The sequence below is a fragment of the Bubalus kerabau genome, chromosome 4 (genome assembly GCF_029407905.1).
Source record: "Bubalus kerabau isolate K-KA32 ecotype Philippines breed swamp buffalo chromosome 4, PCC_UOA_SB_1v2, whole genome shotgun sequence".
Taxonomy (NCBI): Eukaryota; Metazoa; Chordata; class Mammalia; order Artiodactyla; family Bovidae; genus Bubalus; species Bubalus kerabau.
The window spans coordinates 137,594,634-137,610,884 of record NC_073627.1 but is presented as its reverse complement, the minus strand read 5'-3'; the positions used below and the strand labels follow the sequence as shown (position 1 = coordinate 137,610,884).

Sequence of the window (16,251 nt, the reverse complement as noted above, 5' to 3'; positions counted from 1 at the left end):
TCTCAGAGGACTTCCTTAGTGCCCACCTAAAGTATTAGCCTTGTCAGTGTTCATCATGTTTATTTAAGGTAAGCTTGGTGAGAGCATGAAGTTGCCTTGTTTTATATCCAATCCAAAGAGCACCTGACCCAAGATAGGCACTTAATTTTTTCACTAGTGGTGGTTTATCTTTTTACTCTTCTCTCCGTTGGAAGTTCTTATTTTAGAAGAGTTTGTTGGAAATATCAAACAGTACAAGAAAGGCCATTAGGTACAAAATCCTCATGTGTTTATGAATTCATGACCAAATTAAATATGCAATTTTATATAAAAAGAGGCATGTGTGTGTTTTTCTCCCGCATCCTCCCATTCTCCTCTAGAGTTCTGAGTGATACGGGTGCAGGTGCGTGTGTTCTTGCTGTGTGACCCACTCCTTCCTTCTTGCTTTTATGCCTCAGGCTCAAGCTTGCCCTGTATGAATGTGTCTCCCGCTCTGACTCAAGATTTCTGGGCACCAGGTTCCTGGGGGACTGGAATTCAGCCCCTCCTCCATCCCTCTCCTCCCTGCCCTTCCCCTGACTGGGCTGGCCCAGGTCCCTCACAGCCTCCCCAGGTGGTATCTCTGAGTCCCACCTGGGCTTGCTGGGCTCCTGGAGATATGGACTGGCTCTGACGGAGCTATTGGGAAGGGGTGCCGAGACCCTGCCTGCTGGGATCCTGCTGTGGCCTCTCACTTGTGAGCCTCCTGCCACTCCTGAGCCGCCTTTCCTTTCTGTCCCTGCTGGCCTTTCTGCATCCTCATCTTTGGGCCAGACGACTCAGGCCTGCAAGCTCATGGAGACCTAATTCCCCTGCCGTTGGATTTCAGGTCCTGGCTCTCCCATCCCCCTAGAGTTCTTGAGAGGCCCCCAAGGCCCCTCCTACACCCTTTCCAGAGTGAAGGGGCTGGTGCAGAGCAGCACACCCCACCTCGGAGGCTCCCCTTCTGTCCCTTTCACCTCAGCTTCAGCCTGAGCTCAGCAGAAGTGAGCTGACCAGCCAGTAGAGGGCAGCACATGTCTGGTTTCCAAGCCTGCCACCTGGAGAACTTGGAGGGGAGGCAGCCATGGCCTTGAGGTCTAGGGCTCGGACACCAAGGGTCACAGTCATTCAAGACCCACTTGACCTGCCACCTCCTGCTCCTTCTCTTGACAAGGCCTTGACCTCAAATCTCTAGGTCTTGGCACCACAAAATTGATGCAGAGGTTCCATTTTGGGGGGGTTTGCTCTATGCCAGATTATTGGAGGTGGAGCCCCCCACACCGGGCCCTGGGACCAAAACCCAGTTCCTCTCCCTAAAGCATCTTTCTTAGATGAGATGAGTCCTGAGTGCTGAGGACAGGAGCTCAGTCTCTCTGGCTCCACCTTCATCAGAGGGACCCTGTGTTCTGAATCTAACAAGGGTGTGTGGAGTGAGATACAAATCAGAATCAGAAAAGGGGGAGAGGGTCAGTTGTGGCCCAGCTTTCCCCCATGGGGCTGCAAGATACTGTCTTAATCCTCCACCATCCTCCAGTCTCCTCCCTCCTCTTCTCTGGACTGACCTTGGTTTTGCTCCTGTTCAATTCCCCCATTCTTCCCTGTTATCACCAACCAGCAATGGGTAAGGTCACGTACTTCATTATGATCCTTCTTTACAAAGACTCCTATTCTCCATGTCAGTGCCCTTTGCCCTGACCTTTGACCCCTACTGCATCCCACCCCTTCAACATGGTCATATCCTATGGAGTTACCTGCTGAAGTTGACAACAGACTGATTCTCACGATGGGTCCAGCACCATGGTGATTCCCGAGCCCACCCTCCCCGCCCCTGCAACCTCATCCCCAGCATGCTGAAGGCCTGCACCGTGCCCTCCAGAGTCAGTCAGTGGGGCCAGGACGTCCTCGGTCACAGCCGGTGACACTGCTTTCCTGAAAAGCATCGGAGTCAATTCTCCCACCTCGACCATTGCCTCATCCACATGGGGTCCCCTGCTTGGCTTTATAAGAATGAGAGCCATCCAGGGTCTTTTTCTGCTTTTCTTCTTTTGAGGGGACAGAGGCCACAATGTTTTTGTCGGTAGTGATTTTGTTCATTGTCTGCGTATTTTTGCAAAATTTACCCTCTCCCCATTAGAAGCTGTGCTGGCCAGCAGCGGGGGGGAGGAGCCCAAAGGAGCATGGGATTGCTGTACTCAGGTCCCATCACCCTCTACTTTCTCTCCCCCTGTTCCAGTGTTTCCTTTTGTTTCCATCTCCAAACCTGAGCAGTAAAGGATGGGGGAAAGAGAAGTTTCTCATTGCACCAAGAAGCACTGCTTCCAGGGCTGAAGCTCTGAAAAACCTCTGCCACCTTCTCAGGCCTGGTTGCCCACAGCCCCAGAAGCAATGCTGGCAGAGGGCAAGCCTTCTGCTTGCGGCTTCTGGCAGCTGCACCACAGAGGTGGAAGCCTGGAGTTGGGCTCTGAAGGCTTAATTTCTACCCTGACTTTTCCAGTGAGGGTTTGAGTAGGCTCCACGTGGAAAGGCCCACAAAGCCTCTATAACCCTTCAAGTCCATAAATGGAGACGTGGGGCCAACAGAGGTAGGACCCTGCCTGCCCACTGCTGCTCCCTGGGAGGGGGCCGCCTGCGCAGACCAGGACACACAGCTTCCCAGCAGGAGAGTTTCCCCTTTGATGCTAGGGTTCTGCGACCCACAGACAAGATGCCACAGTCCTCAGCTCTCTCCCCGATGCCCGCCTCCAAGAGTTGTCTCCCGGCCAGCCATGGAATCAGGACCTCTGCACAGGGCCACTGCTCTGGTCCACGAGGCCAGGCTCCCTCCTCTCTGTGCTGAGCTATGTTGGCTGGTGAGGGCAGCTCCACGCAAAGGGTCCTGGTTATGCGAGTCCTCTGTCCCTGGGAGGTGGAAGGGGCGATGCGGAGGAGCAGAGGGGCAAAGACAAGTGGGGACAACAGCAGCAGGGTCAGAAGAGGGTGGCAGCATCTCAGACCACAGCCGAGGAGGAGGATGGGGACGCTGAGGAGGCGGCCGAAGAGGACGCAGAGGACGGACTATTCCAGAACAGCCAGTGCCACTTGGGCTGCCGCTTCAGGTGCAGATAGTCCTCCTTCTCACGCTCCTTCCAGGCCTGCTGGTAGTGGTCTTCCTCCTTCAGGTACCAGACGGGTGGCCACCGGTGTTTCTCGAAATACTGCTGGTTTTCTGGGGCAGAACGGCAGTAGAGCTGGGTGAGGAAGACACAGGAGGAGGGGCAGAGGGACTCCCAACCCTGCCCCGCTGCCATGGAACATGCCTCTGGTCCTCCTAGGCCCACATGCCAACCCCTGGGGACCAGAAGCGGAAGCCCTGCCTTCACTGAGCCCCCAAAGAGAGTCAGTTGCCCAAGGAGTGGAGCCAACAGTCCACACTGGGGAAAGGCATTTCCACTTGCGTTTTTCTTCAAAGGCAGAGGGAAGATCCTATCAAGGCTTGGAGAATAAAGCAGGCTGCAACAACGGATGAGGGAGAAACGGTGAGAAGAGCTGTGGGCAAGAAGATGCTCAGCCTGGCTGGGCCGACAGCAGGTGCAGCTGGCAGAGATGAGGTTCTGAGAGGGGAGGTGTGGGGGGTGGGGGTATGCAGGAGGTCAGATGGGAGGGAAGGCTAGGCTGAGGGGTTTGGACTTCTTCTAGAAGGTGTGGGGGCTCCACGAAAGTTTGGGGCCAGGGAAGTGAGGCAGTTGGAGCTGTGCTTTAGAAAGAAAATGCTAGAAGGGTGACGAGGAGAGAGCAGGAGTGGGAGACCTGGTAGAGCACTAGTGGGGAGGAGGGTCACAGCAGAGCAGACGGTGCCCAGTGAAGAAACTGGGGGAGGCCAGCCACACCTCTCCCTGGATCCCATGAATCCTGGACCCCTGGCTTCCTGTCAGGCCCCAGGACCTGAGACATCAATTAAGCAGAGACCAAGCTGCAGGGACCCCAGAGGATGCCCAGATCTGTGTTGTCCAAGCTGTGACTTGTGCCCATTCCTAGGTTATGAAATTAATGTCATGAGTCGTGAACAGTATTAAAAACAACTGATAAATTTTTCAATATGTGTACTAGGTCACAAGATACAATGTAATTCTTGATAACCTAGAGGGGTGGGATGTGGGGATGGGAGGGAGGCTCAAGAGGCAGGGGATATATGTATAATTATGGCTGATTTGCAGTGTTGTTTGGCAGAAACCAACCAACATTGTAAAAATTAACAAACAAACAAAAATGTTTTTCTTAATGTGGAGTTTGGTCCACAAACATCTAAAAAGTACCACCTCTAGTCTGACTGTACCTGTGAAAAGCAGGAGCTCAGAGGGGCAGAGTGAATTGCCCAAGGTCTCCGGCGGGCCGGGGCGGGGGGGCCGCCCTCCCCACCAGTGCTTTTTCCAGGACCCCCTCCGCTGGGCTGGCTGCATGTTTGCAGGCTACTCCCCACCCACAGGGGTCTTTGGCAGCCTCTGGGCGCCCTGGGTCAGAGGCTTGGACCCAAGGACAGGGAGATGACAAATGCCGCTGGGGATGCTCACCTGGGGACATGGCCTTCATGTCTCGGGGGAACTTGCGACACACATTGTTGTAGTTGGTGCAGATGTGGTGAAGACACCAGTCAGCCAACTGGTACGCACAGTGGAACTGGGAACAGACAGGAGCGTGTCTGTGCTGGGACCTCTGGGCCAAGGTCTGCACACAGATGTCTACTTTTGCCTTCAGAGCCAGAGCTTTGGCGCAGGTGGGCAAAGGCCCTGAGTCACAAAGAACCCACCTCGAGAGGCAAGGCCACACAAAACCATGACGGAATGACATGGATTTGCTCCTTGGCCCCACCACCACCACCACCTCACCCGTGACCTGCCCCCAGCAGCCCCAGAAACCCACAGTCCTACGAGGTAGCCTCTTACTGGGTCTGCCCTCCTCAGATCTGACCCCTCATCCTCCATGCTGGACCAGAGCAGCCTACATTAAGGTGCTGACAACCGGGCTTAGAGAGCTGGCCTCCCAGGCATATCTGCCATATTTTAACTTCATAAACTAATCTTTAGAATGTTTGGCACCCTGAGGATTCATAGGGGAGATTTTGCTTGCCTGTTTTGGGTGGCTCAGACAGTAAAGAATCTGCCCACAATGCAGGACACCTGGGTTCAATCCCTGGGTCAGCAGGATCCCCTTGAGGAGGAAATGGCAAACCACTTCAGTATTCTTGCCTGGAGAATCCCATAGACAGAGGAGCCTGGCAGGCTAAAGTGCACGGGGTTGCAGAGAGCCAGACATGACTGAGCAACTGACACTATCACTTGGGAAATTGGAGGAAGGAAGTCCATCTTAGATGGAGAGTCCCCAGTGTGCCTTAAATGACCCCAGCAGGCAGCAACCACGTCTATACAGGGCTCTGGTTTCCCTCCCCGGCCCAATGGTTGCCTGAAGTCTCCGTCCCTTCCTGCCACAGCCAGCCTCTTCTCTTGGCATGTTGGGGTGAATCCTCTGGCCTGCAGGATAAGATGGGTCTGCCCCCTGGGGGAACCAAGTCTGTCAATGGGTTCCCTTCCTACCCACCACCTCCCGAACCCTCCCCATTTGCTGCCAACAGGCAGAGCCCAGAGCTGACAATGTTGGAGAGATTCCTTCCCTGCCATCCTACCTGAGCCAGTTCCAGGAACACAAGGACGTCCCCGTCGATATCCACCATCATCTGAGTTGCTTCCATGAGCCCAGTCACTGTGTACTGCTCTGTGACACACACACAGCCAGGAATGGGCTGAAGAACCACAGGAGTGGACAGGCACTTGTTTATCCCCGCCCCGACCCCAGCAGGGGCCCACAGCAGGGCAAAGAGAGGTCCAGGGCAAGTCTCAACAGGCCAGGAAAGGCCACAGGAGATTTAAGTCCGCTCTTACCAGTGAGAAAACCAGGATTGGAGCAAGACTTTCCCACTGGAGAGGAGGTGGGAAGTGAAGGCAGAGACTAGAATAACCTATGAAGTTTTTTAAGCTACATATGTTGCAGCAAGGAGTTATACAGGTGGGGTGAAAGCCCCCACCCCTGAGAATCAGCCACTGATACTGATGGGAGAGGGTATTAAATCTCAAATTTGCTGAGAACTATCGATTAGAACTAAGGATTAAATCAAGTTGTTCATTTTAATTTAAATTTTGTAACAAATTGTGTACTAACCTTGCATTTCATGTTAAGACCTTTCTAGGGAAGAAGTAAACACTTTGAGTTCTGAATTTTAACTGTAGCAGTATAAACTGATAAAGTATTTTATCTTTAAAAGTAATATGTCTCAGCTGAGTCCATGGAAAAAGACCTAGAAAGAACAGCCATCCCAATAGCAAAAGCATTGCTAATGCAAATACTGTAGCCTTGAAATCCCATTTCCAACTACAGGAAGCCAAGACTTCCTAGAGAAATGGCTGATACCGGGTATGGGGCAGGAAATGTACACAATGAACCTGGCACATCTTGTCATTCCAGAGCACCGAAAGCTCCTCTAGAGACTCTGCAGCCAACTTGAGAAGACTTCTACAGGTTAAAGGAACAGCAGAGTATCTGAGTTTCCATAAAGCTAATTGCGATGATTTAAAACCGATAGCTGGAATCAAGATTGCCGGGAGAAACATCAGTAACCTCAGATATGCAGAGGACACCATCTTTATGGCAGAAAGCAAAGAACTAAAGAACCTCTTGATGAAAGTGAAAGAGGAGAGTGAAAAAGTTGGCTTAAAACTCAACATTCAGAAAACTAAGATCATGGCATCCGGTCCCATGACTTCATGGCAAATAGATGGGGAAACAATGGAAATACTGAGAGACTTTATTTTGGGGGGCTCCAAAATCACTGCAGATGGTGACTGATGCCGTGAAATTAAAAGATGCTTGCTCCTTGAAAGAAAAGCTATGACCAACCTAGACAGCATATTAAAAAGCAGAGACATTACTCTACCAACAAAAGTCCATCTAGTCAAAGCTATGGTTTTTCCAGTAGTCATGTATGGATGTGAGAGTTGGACTATAAAGAAGGCTGAGTGCTAAAGAATTGATGCTTTTGAATTGTGGTGTTAGAGAAGACTCTTGAGAGTCCCCTGGACTGCAAGGAGATCCAACCAGTCAATCTTAAAGGAAATCAGTCCTGAATATTCATTGGAAGGACGGATGCTGAACCTGAGACTCCAATACTTTGGCCACTTGATGTGAAGAACCCACTCATTTGAAAAGATCCTGATGCTGGGAAAGATTGAAGGCAGGAGAAGGCGACGACAGAGGACGAGATGGGTGGATGGCATCACTGACGTGATGGACATGAGTTTGAGTAGGCTTCAGGAGTTGGTGATGGACAGGGATGCCTGGCATTGTGCAGTCCATGGGGTCACAAAGAGTCGAACACGACTGAGCAAGTGACCTGAACTAAAAGCCAATAGAGTATGTTCAAGTCCAAAAATTCATAATCACATGTAATATTAATAACAAATAATGGTTACTCTCAAAGGATGATAGGAAACAAATGTGTGTCTTGAAAACTGGTAAACAGGGACTTCCCTGATGGTCCAGTGGCTAAAACTCTACACTTCCAATGCAGGGGACCCAGGTTCAACCCCTGGTAAGGGAGCTAGATCCCACATGCCGCAACTGAAGATCCTTCATGCCACCACTAAGACTCCACTGCAGCCAAATAAGTACATGAATATGAGAGAAAAGAAAAACAACTGGTAAATTAAAATACCACATATTCACCTGCCTTTCCTACATGAACTATTCTACTGGGAAATCAAACTATAGGTGAGGGAAAGTTTCCCTCCTTTGGAAAGTATTCTAACAGATTAAAAAAGAAAAAAAAAAGACCTGGAATATTACCATTTCACAACAGTTAATAAATAAATGGATCCAGGCAATAAAACTCAAAGGCTGCTAACACCACAAAAAGAGAGAAAAGCAGATGATCTATGTTTCTTGATGAAAAGCAGAAACAGCCTACAAAATGTAGTCTCGCCAAAAGAAGACTGGATCTAATCTAGCCTCTAGACCTGAAGGCCAGTTGATAGGAAGGAAACATGGTGGATACAGAAAGGCGATCAGTAAAAAACTCTAGGTTCCCTGGATCAGAGGGTTTTTCCAACATATCGCAAGGGCAAGTTCTGTTTTTGTTTTTAACAGACAAGGTACTTACAGATTAAAAAAACCTTAAAAGATATATAAAAAATAAAATCATGCTACAGTGTTTCAGGATGTACACTTGGATGATATAACTATGAAGAAGAGTAAGGAAGAGCAGTTATAAAATCTTAGCGCAATAGGCAGAACGGTTACTTTGGGGTGGGGAGGGCCTATGGTTGAGAGGGACAGACTGGGGGCTCTGGTGTGGCGAGCAAGGGCCACTTCGGTTTGTAATAGTTTATTAAGATGAACACATATTACATGTTTTCGTGCAATATTTAACATTTTAAAAATTAAGCTTAAATTAATAACTTCATAGTAAGCTTATATCACAAAACATGTCACTTATTATACAACACTTGGCATTTTCCACTGTTCCTTTACAAGGTACATAGAAACATATTTTTTAAATATGTTTTTTAGCAATTATGAAGCATTTCCCAGGAAAGGTCATTCAATGTTATTTTCTATAAGCCTTTCCATGCAGCAGTGAGAGGTAACATTTTTAATGGCTACCTTGCAAAATCCATCCACATGTGCTTAACCAGTGTGCCTGTTTGACTTGTTTCTGATCGCTTGCTATGATGAAACAAACTTAAAGAAACACCTGAATACATTTTTTTTTCATTTGGGCCATTTCTTTGTAGCAAGTCTTTCAAAAGTTATTTAGTCTAAGAGTTTGGACTGTTTTCTATGTTCTGGGAATGTTGCACCACTTTTTCAAATTGTTGCAGCTGTGATCTTATTTATTTTTTATTTATTTATTGGTCGCACCACTCAGCATGCAGGATCTTAGTTCCCTAACCAGGGATTGAACCCATGCCCCCTGCAGTGGAAGTGCAGCCTTAACCACCAGACCACCAGGGAATTCTGCAGCTGAAATCTCTAGAAGCCTCTTACTCCCTGCCCTAAAGCCCTCAGTGTCCCCTGACCTGCCTCTGCAGGCTCAGCTCTTAACATTTGATTCTGGTCAATCATTTCCACCTCTTCCAGGGACCAAGCGCCACCTTTCAATTCATTTCTCGTCATAGGATCGCTGCTTCCCTCATAGCCAAGTCCCAGTCTTGATCATCGGCCGAGGGCCACAGCAGCTCTGACACCAGGTCCTTCCCTGAACCTCAACTCAGTGTCTGAGGCCTTGCTATCTGCCGCCGACCCACCCAAGGACATTAACCTGGACATCAATGCCAGTACAGGTACCAACACCAACATCAAAGGAACGCACATGCTGACTCCAGCTCAGGAGCACCACCTGTCGGCGGGCACCACAGGCTCCAGACGGCTTCTCATCTGACCTGCACCATCTCTCCTCCTGCCCTGGCACCCCAAGCGCTGCTCCTTGTCTCCCTCCTGCCCCAGTCCCTGCTCCACCCAAGCCTCTGGGGTTGGTCCATCCTGAAACCTGAGCTCTAGCTCACAGGATCTTCCAGGAATCAAAGAATTAGGAGTGACCAACAATTAGGTCAATGTTTACTGTGTTTCTAGAAGAAGAAAGAGAAAGGGAAGGTAGAAGAGAAGAAGCAAATGAGAAAGGGGAAGAAAAACGAAAGGCAGAAAGAGGAGATGCAAGGGTAGGAATGAGGAATGGTGTTCTGTTCTTTTTGGCTTCTTAAGCTTGCCTGAGTGTGGCCAAGCTGAGAACCTCGAGCCCTGGCATCTACTGGTGCCCACGTGCTGCACCGCAATAACCTCTAGAGAGACCTATAAGGTGACACCACCAAGCATCCCTCTCACACATCTCTTTACATCCACGTCCTCACCGCAACCCCAATACGCACAGATGTATCTCACGCTATGTTAACATATCCCCTTGGTGCTGGTGGCCTGTCCCCTAGGAGGAGACAGGTGAGAGGAGAAATCCTGACTCCCAGGGGATCCCCTGACTCCTCCTCCTCCTCCCTGGAGGCTCCTCCCCTGGGCTTAGCTACCTGTGAGGGTGACCAAGTGCGGCAGGCAGAGGCGGTTGGCCAGGATGATGAGTTTCATGTCGTCCAGGTCGGGGCTGGAGGTGAACATGCCAGTGTACAGGTACTCCAGCATGGCCCACATGCAGCTTTTGCTTGTTTAAGGAAATACCACCTGTGAATGGTAAGGAATGGAGCAGGCTGGAGCAAGGTCCAGCTTTAGGGAAAGAGCAGCAGTTCCGAAGAACTCAGAAGGCTCTGGCCTGGACAGTTGGTCTCCCATAGACAGGCTGCCACCCCTCTGTGGTCCCTTGACCTGCTCAGAACCCCTCCTTCCCCAAAGGCTAATCTCCCATACCAACAGCCTTCAATGAACCCATCTGCTGAGCACCTGTGAGCAGGGCTCCAACAGCTTTTAAAAGGACCTGGACTCGCGTTAGCATCTTTCTGGTGTGGAGGAAGCATAAAGGAGTCCTGCCGGTCACCTGCACCTGGCCCCACTCTATCCTTCGGGGAGCAGTGCAAGTGGGATGTGGATGAACAAAGCGAACACCAGCTGATCTCTCTGGGCTGCTCAAAGCTACAGCTCTGGGCCTCTGGGATCTCTCCAGAGCAGGACCAACACAAAAACTGCTTTCTCATCAGCCGCCAGCCTCTCCAGGCTGCACTGGGAATTGGCTGGAACTTTACAGCTGCTTCTGTGACTCTGGAGAGTTCCCATCTCACACTTTGCACATCTCAACCCACTCATGCTTCAGGGAGCAGAGACCACTCAAATCTCGAACTCTCCTCTTCACCTCCCAGAAGGACTCCCTTTCCAGTGTGTGCTAAGTCGCTTAAGTCATGTCCGACTCTGTGCGACCCTATGGACTGTAGCCCACCAGGCTCCTCGGTCCATGGGATTCTCCAGGTAAGAATACTGAAAAGGGGTGCCCTTCCCTCCTCCAAAGGATCTTCCTGACCCAGAAATCGTAGGAAATCCCTTCTCTGGGTTATAGGATGCTATGCTCTAACATTCTTTGTTCAGCTTTTCATTCAAGTGCTTGCTGAGCACTGGCTAAGGGACCAGAGCTGAGAAGGGTACTCAGCAGAAATAAAAGACCTCATCCCCATACTCAAGGGAAACCTCAGATCAGCTGGAGAAACTTGCTGTGGACCCTTGGAACTTTAAGTAGATTCACAAAGGAGGACACTGTTAACTACAAGGCTGAGGGATGGACAGTCAGTGTCAGAGTTCAGAGAAGGGTAGAAAGGAGGTCAGACTTGAACCCCAGTCTTGATTTGGCTAGAACTCCCACTGACTCCTGATGTTTCCTCTTAGTAATTTTCTACCCTCTGACTCCCACCCTACACCTTGACTATAAACCCCACTTGATCATGCTCAATTAAGAATTAAAACCAGTTCTGTACTGAGGTCTCTTTTCCCCTATTGCAATAGTTTCTGAATAAAAATCTGTTCTTACTGCTTGAAGAAAAAAGTTTTTTCTCAACTATAGAGCTAGGATGTGACCATAATTGCCCATCTTGGTATACTGCAAAGTCCTTGGCTATAGGAGCCATCTCATAAACTTCTCTTGGGCCCATCACTTGGTGGTTTGTACAGAGTCAGGGCTGAAGGAAGTACCATGAAGTGACAGATGCCTCAGATGGAAAGGGAGTAAGCCTCTCTCCCTCCCAGCCGTTTCCATCCTAGCCTTACCTCCCTGGTGGAACTCTCCACAAATGGCCCCCCAAACATGGCAGCCATCCAGTCACAGCTAGAAATCAACAGGGGCTTGTGGGCGCTGATGGTGCCATCATCCAGGATGAAGGTCACATCTGTTGGGTGAGAGAAGATGCATCACGTGAGGATGGGGTGAAAGAATATGGGACAACCAACCCCACGGGTAGACACTGCTCCCAGATGACTGCTTTCTCCTGAAGCCACACTCTGTGAGCACCACATGACCACAATCTCAAGCTGGGGGCTCTAGGTTTCAGGAGCAGAGCCGCAGTATCTCCAGGACATCAGTGGCTGAGATGACTCAGAATGCTACTCGGACCAACCCAGATTCTGCCGAAGGCTCCTGGAGGGAAGTCCCCTGCCTTTGGGACACCAGCTCCTAAGCCTGTTTCATACCTGAGAAGGTGCCTTTGGCCAAGCACTCCTTAGCCCGGTTGGTCTGGCGGACATGGAAGGCCTTGGTGATCTCCTGGTTCATGAAGGCCTCGTTGTTGAGGATGTTGGCCACCATCATGCGCAGCTCAAAGACCTCAAGCAGCTCAGCGATGTGGGCGATGTGCATGAGGTCTCGCTCATTCTCGTCCAGCTCCCCTGTGTACAAGTACTTGAGAACAGTCCGGAACGGCCCTGGCTGGATGGAGTTGTCCATTTTCACCACCACCATCAGCCAGGATTTATAAGTCAGTGGCTCTTCTGTCATCTCTCCCTGGATGCTCACAAAAGCTTGGCTCCAGGAAGACAGCACTCGACCTCGCCCAGGCAGGTACCCTGTCCCATTGCCCCGTAAGATCCCGTCGCTGGTGGATGCCCGGAGCCCAATAGGCCCAGAGCCCCCGCCCTCCTCCACGTTCTCACACACGTCAAAGCTCGCTGCCCGGAGCAGGAAGTCCCGGCCATGGTGGTGGTGGAGGTGGTGGTGATGGTGGTGGTGTTGATCAGGGTGACCCCGGTGGTCCTCTGAGCGGGGACCCCCTGACTCCGAGGGTCCCCCCAGCTCCCCCTCACTCAGGTCCATGAGGAACAGGTCGTAGAACTTGGAGGAGGATGTGGAGAGGTAGATCTTGTGGGCGAAGATGCGCACCCGCTCCTGAAGCACAAGGATGACGTCTGCACACAGCGGGTCCTCCAGAAGGTGGGCAGCGCACTCCTCGCTGCTGGAGGGGGGGTCGGGCACCACAATGAGCGGGGGCGGCGGCTTGGGGGGGCGGGTCAGGAAAGGCGCCTGCAGCAGGGGCCGCTGCACATGGCGGAGATAGGACTTCCAGAACTGCTGGTGCCGGCGGGAGATAAGCGCTGCCCGGATGGCGTTGTCGAAGACATCCTTGATACCGAACTGCTCCATCACTCTCGTCTCGTAGCAGGGGAGACCCAGCTCCTTGGCCACCTCTCGGCCCTTCTCCGGGGGAAGGATCTCATTGGGCTTGATGGGCTTGGCACGGTCAAGAAGGGAAGCCAAGTTCATGTCGGTGGTGGAGGGCTGGGGGGCAGGGAGATGCATTCCCCCGATCCTGTGTGTTTTTCAGCTGACTTGGGGAGTCCCTGCTGAGGATATGAGTCTAAGCCCCGGTCCTGCCCTGCTCATTTCCACTCCCTTTCTCCTCTATTTGGCCAGATCCTACCATTCTTTCAAGGCTCACTTCTAAGCCCTTCTTCTTCCAGGAAGCCCTCCATTATCTATGGTAGGCCTGGGTGATCTCTCCGGCTCAAAGTAGTGGGAGGGCTGACTGCCTCTCTGGCAATTAGCATGCTGGTTTTTAATATATTCACCTATCCAGTTCGTCTCCCAGCAAGATTATAAGCTCCTTTCATACAAAGATTGCCTCTCCTTCGCCTTCTCTCCTCATGATGCTTAGCCCAGTATTGCCCACTCAGTGTGTAATGGATGGATGGGTGGATGGATGAAAGAATGACCATTCTTACTGGCCCCCTATGTGAGTCTGCTTCAAATGGAGGGAGAGAAGTGAGGCTCTGTGCATTCTCTCAGGGCTGAGCAGGGAGTTGGGGGACACACAACTTCCCCCCACCCCCTCTTCCCCTTCCCCATCTGCCAGCTTTCCCTCCCTAGGCACCAGGACTCCCTCCCTACCTAGCCAGGGTATCCTGGCCCTATTGACAGCGTCCAGGTCAACGTAACGCTGGTCCACCTGGCAGCCCACCAAGATGACAGGTGCTCAGGGGCAGAAGTGCTTGATTTCTGGGTACCACGTGGTCTTGGCATGGTGGAGGGAGTTGGGGTTGGCAATGGAGAAGCACAGAACCACCACATCAGATCTGGGGGTGGGAGAGAGTGAGGTTATAGGCAGAAAAAGCTAGTGATGGGTTCCCTGCTGCTGGAACAAGGGAGAGCACATACCCAATGGCATCCCTACACTGCAATCCCACAAATGTCATACGGATCGGCTCACGTGATCTTCCCCAAAACATGTAATCATAGCACCTCCTATTTCTGTACCCCCAAGTTAGCACTTGAGAGCTTTCAAAGACTCTTGGGCTGACCTTACAGCTCTCTTGAGATTTAGACATGACCGCTTTTACCATCTCATCTGAGAAAACTCATCTCAGAACAGCCTTCCTAACTGCTCAGAGTCCCAGCGTTACTGAACTGAAACCCGGCCTCCCGACTGCAAAGCCGGCTCCCTGCCCAGCCCTGGCTGCCTTCCCATCAAGGGTCTCCTAGGGCTGATTTCTCCACTCCTTCCTCCCAGTTTCAGAGTGAAACTCCTTTAACTCAGTTTTACAGAGTGTCCTCATACCTCGGGGAAAAACCCCATCCACTTGGCTCCCTGCAGGCAGCGGGGGCCTTCCCTACCTCCCATAAGTAAAGCGCCGGTCTTTGTGGTGGTCTCCGAAGGTTTCCCAGAGGCGGAGAGACATGCTCACATCTTCTACCATGTCTTGGGGAATGTTCCAGCACCTGGCAGGGGGTGGAGAGGGGGTGGGGTGGGACAGGGAGAGGGGAGAGAAGCGAAGGCAATGGTTCCTGGGGGCCCTGCATGCCGACTCAGGGTGGGGTCAGCTCACTCCTGGGTCCCACAGCATGGGGGCTGGAGGGACAACTAGTGTCTCCCTCTGTGTGTCCTAGAAGACCTGAGTCCCCTAACAAGAGCTGGCCAGGACAGAAGAGACTCCAGAGGGCAGACAGTCACGGGAGTGATGTGATCTCCCAAGGAGCCCATCCTTGTTCCCAGCTGTACCTGCCATCAGATGTTTCCCAGCCTTGGGTCTTTGGGTATCATTAGCCAGCAGTTTCTTTTCTCCTGGCAGCTCTCATCTCTCCAAAGCACCACCCCTTTCCCAGCTCCAGGGCTTCCCATTACTGGGGGCTATGTTACACAAGATGCCCCAGGCTTCTGCTCAGACAAACACAAAGGGCTGGGGACCCCTCCCCTGGGGTGGGCTCCCCTCAGGCCTCTCCCAGGAATCTGTGCTCTTCAGCTGCCTCTACTCAACCTTTAAAGGGCTTCCGTGAGCTCAGCACAGGGCCCTTCTGGAGAGATCCCTGGGGAAGAAGCCCAGATGAATGAGGCCATAGACTTGCAAACTTACCTCTTGCCATACCCGATACTGGTCAATGGCCCAAACCGTGGGCACGTGGGTGGCAAGTAACTGGTAGTGGGTGAGGGTGGCATTGCAGGCCCGGGCACAGATAAGCCTGGTCTTGCCCACAGCGTTGTCCCCCACCACCACGCACTTGATGATCTCTACGTTTGGCCTTTCATAATCCATGTCAGAATCCATTAATTGGGACCTGAGGGAGAGAAGAGAAGCAGTCAAGACAACTTTGCACACCAGCCCCTGAGGGCCAGGGCCAGCAGCTCTTCTCTGCTGGGGCTGCCCCCTCTCTGAGCATTTGAGCAGAGAGGAGGACAAGGGAGTGGGTAGCTTTCCAGGCCCAGGCTCCACAGGGGCCCGAGGAGACAGGAGTCCCTTCAGGCTGAGAGGCACAGCTCCACTGGGTGAATCTCTGGTCTTCCTCCTGGTGTCTCCATGCTCCAGCAGCAGGGCTTCTGGTTGGGGAATGCCAGAGAGAGATCCCAAGGTGGAGTCTGCTTGGGGGTGGTCCCCACTCTCTTGGGAAGAGAGGTGTCTGCCTAGGAAGCTCATTTATCATCTGCTCTCCTCCTCCAGCTTTGTCTTAATTTTATTTCCTCTTCAGGTCCCATTCCAGCTCATATCTACACCCCTTCTCCACAGTATATGGTGATGTATTTTACAACTTAGAAAAATTCTGTATCCCTAAAACACGTAGTGTTTCTTTTGTGGAAAAAATATTTATGAGTGAGATTGTATGCTATTGTGGCAGGAGGTTGGGTGGAGGACAGTAGAGAAGTATCAGTGAGTATAAATTTTATATTTTGTACCCAGCACATAGCTCAACACTTAGATATTATTCCATTAAAAAAGAAAGAAAGAAATCACCTAGACCTGCATTCTGGTTTCATCTCTATTAGTAAA

General features: G+C 51.4%; 1 pseudogene; it reads right to left on the bottom strand.

Moving 5' to 3' along the window:
- Positions 1-2,427: 2,427 nt before the first annotated feature.
- LOC129651652 (rho-related BTB domain-containing protein 2-like) lies at positions 2,428-15,549 on the bottom strand (annotated as a pseudogene).
- Between the last annotated feature and the right edge of the window lie 702 nt (positions 15,550-16,251).